This window comes from Castor canadensis, chromosome 11, assembly GCF_047511655.1.
Source record: "Castor canadensis chromosome 11, mCasCan1.hap1v2, whole genome shotgun sequence".
Lineage (NCBI taxonomy): Eukaryota > Metazoa > Chordata > Mammalia > Rodentia > Castoridae > Castor > Castor canadensis.
In genome coordinates this window covers 111,382,374-111,384,938 of record NC_133396.1, presented here as the reverse complement: position 1 = coordinate 111,384,938, position 2,565 = coordinate 111,382,374, and the positions used below count along the sequence as shown (strand labels likewise).

The 2,565-nt window shown below is 36.3% G+C and overlaps 1 pseudogene; it reads left to right on the top strand.

Annotated features, from left to right (window-relative positions):
- The first annotated feature begins 405 nt into the window (after positions 1–405).
- LOC109676959 (cell division control protein 42 homolog) lies at positions 406–949 on the top strand (annotated as a pseudogene).
- The last annotated feature ends 1,616 nt before the right edge of the window (positions 950–2,565 follow it).

The following is a 2,565-nucleotide window of genomic DNA, read 5'->3' as shown; positions in this document are numbered from 1 at the left end:
CCCAGTACCAGAAAAAAAAAGTGGCAGAAGCCAAGAAATAAACATATCTCACAGAAAAAAAAAAAAAAAATTTCTGCCCAGCAAAAGAAACAATTACCACAGCAAAGAGACAGTCTACAGAGTGGGAGAAAATCTTTCCCAGCATTCATCTGGATTAATATCCAGAGTATATAAAAACCTCAAAAAAATTAAACACCATAAGAACAATTAACTCAATCAATAAATGGGCAAGTGAATTGAACAGTTCTCAAAAGAAGAAGTAAAATAGTCAATAAAGACAATGAAAGATGTCCAATATCTTTAGCAATCAAAGAAATGAAAATCAAAAGTACAGTGCTCCAGCAGAGAAACTAAAGTCAACATTAAATCTGAAATATTTAAAGTAGATACAAAACTGTTTCTGCAATGCAGACAATTAAGTGCATTGTTGTGGGTGATGGTTCTGTTGGTAAAACATGTCTCCTGATATCATACACAGCAAACAAATTTCCATCTGAATATGTACCAACTGTTTTTGGAAACTGTGCAGTCACAGTTATGATTGGTGGAGAGCCATATGTTCTTGAACTTTTTGATACTACAGAGCAAGAAGATTGTCACAGATTATGACCTCTGAGTTGTCCATGTATATATTTCTAGTCTGTTTTTCAGTAGTTCCTCTGTCCTCATTTGAAAATATGAAAGAAAACTAGGTGCCTGAGATAACTCATCACTACCCAAAGACTCCTTTCTCGCTTGCTGGAACCCAAATTGATCTCAGAGATGACTCTTCCATGAATGAGAAGCTTGCCAAGAACAAACAGAACCCTATCATGCCAGAGAGTGCTGAAAAGCTGGCCTGTGAGCTGAAGGCTGTCAAGTATGTGAAATGTTCCGCACATACACAGAGAGGAGTAAAGAATGTGTTCGGTGAAACAATATTGGCTACCTTGGAGCCTCCAGAATAGAAGAAAAGCTGCAGGTGTGTGTTGTGATGAACATCTCTCCAGAGCCCTTTCTGCACAGCTGGTATCAGCATCAAACTGAAAGTGATGTTAAATCAAACTGAAGATTAAAAGTTACAACTCATTTCTGCAGTATTGACAAATGCCTTGCACTGACCCACATGCACTCATGTGAGATAAGGCTCGTTAGTATGGTACCACCTTCGCCTTACCAGTACTAGTTCATTTTGATAACTGTGCATTGGCAGAAAAGCAATAGCTACCTGGTTTCTTTGTAAGTATATATAAAGCCACTTGTTCACTTTAGTTAGCTTAATTAAATTTAGTTAGCTTAACTAAATCAAATAAGATGCCTAAGTCAGTTAAAGCAGGCACATGTAACAGGGAATTCATTGTATCCTACCCATCTTGTAGGTACTTAGTATCACAATATTCAAACAGGTAAACAGCTGATAGTGGAACTGAGTGGGGGCATCAGTGTTGCTTTGTATATTAAATTATAGAGGAGCTTGGTTTTATTTTTATATTACAAGTGTAAATAAAAATTCTAAAGAAGGGTGGTATACATGCATATAATCCCAGGTAAGCATGAGGCAGAGGTAGGAGGATCATAGTCCAAAGCCAGCCTGGGCAAAAGCACAAGACCCTATCTGAAAAATAACTAAAGCAAAAAGGGCTGAAAATGTAGCTCAAGTCATAGAATGCATGCCTAGCAAGCACATGGCCCTGAGTTCAATCTCCAGTAGGGCCAAAAACATATATATGTATATCCAAATATTTTCCAATAACAATAACAAAAAAAATGCACTGCGATTACATCTCACTCCAATTAGAGCGGCTATTATCAAGAAAATAAACAACAACAATACAGGCAAAGATGGGAGAGGGAAAGGAAACTTATATACTGCTGGTGGGAATGTAAATTAGTCCAGTCACTGTGGAAATCAGTATGGAGATTTCTCCAAAAACTGAAAATAGAACTATCATATGATCCAGAATACCACTTCTGTGTACATACATACCTGAAGGAATCAGCTCACAACAGACACAAGTGCATACCTGTGTTTATCACTGCACTATTCACAATATCTAACAGATAATGGATAAAGACTATGTGTTATCTATACACAATGGAGTATTATCCAGCCATAAAGAATAAAATCATGATATCTGTGAGAAAATGTATGGAAATGGAGATCATCATATTAAGTGAAATAAACCAGATTCAGAAAGACAAATATCACATATTTTCTCTTATATGTGAAATATAGATTTAAAAAAAAACCAAAACATGGAAGTAAAAAAGGGACTGTTTAGGAAAAGGAAAGAGACGAGGAAAAATGAGGGGTGGACAAGAGAAGGTAATGAGGGTTGAATATGATCAATGTACATTTCATACATGTACGAAAATGACACAATGATACCTATTATTTTGTTCAATTAATAAAAAGTAATTCAACAAAAGGAGAAGAGGGAGGAGGACACAGCTCTCCATTTCAGGAATAGCTAGAGGAGAATCACATAAGTATTTGTAGCACCAGGTGATACACGCTCTAACGGAAGTCAAGTAAGTACTAAGGTGACAGTTCTAATCATTCACTGTTACACTTTTCCACTTAAA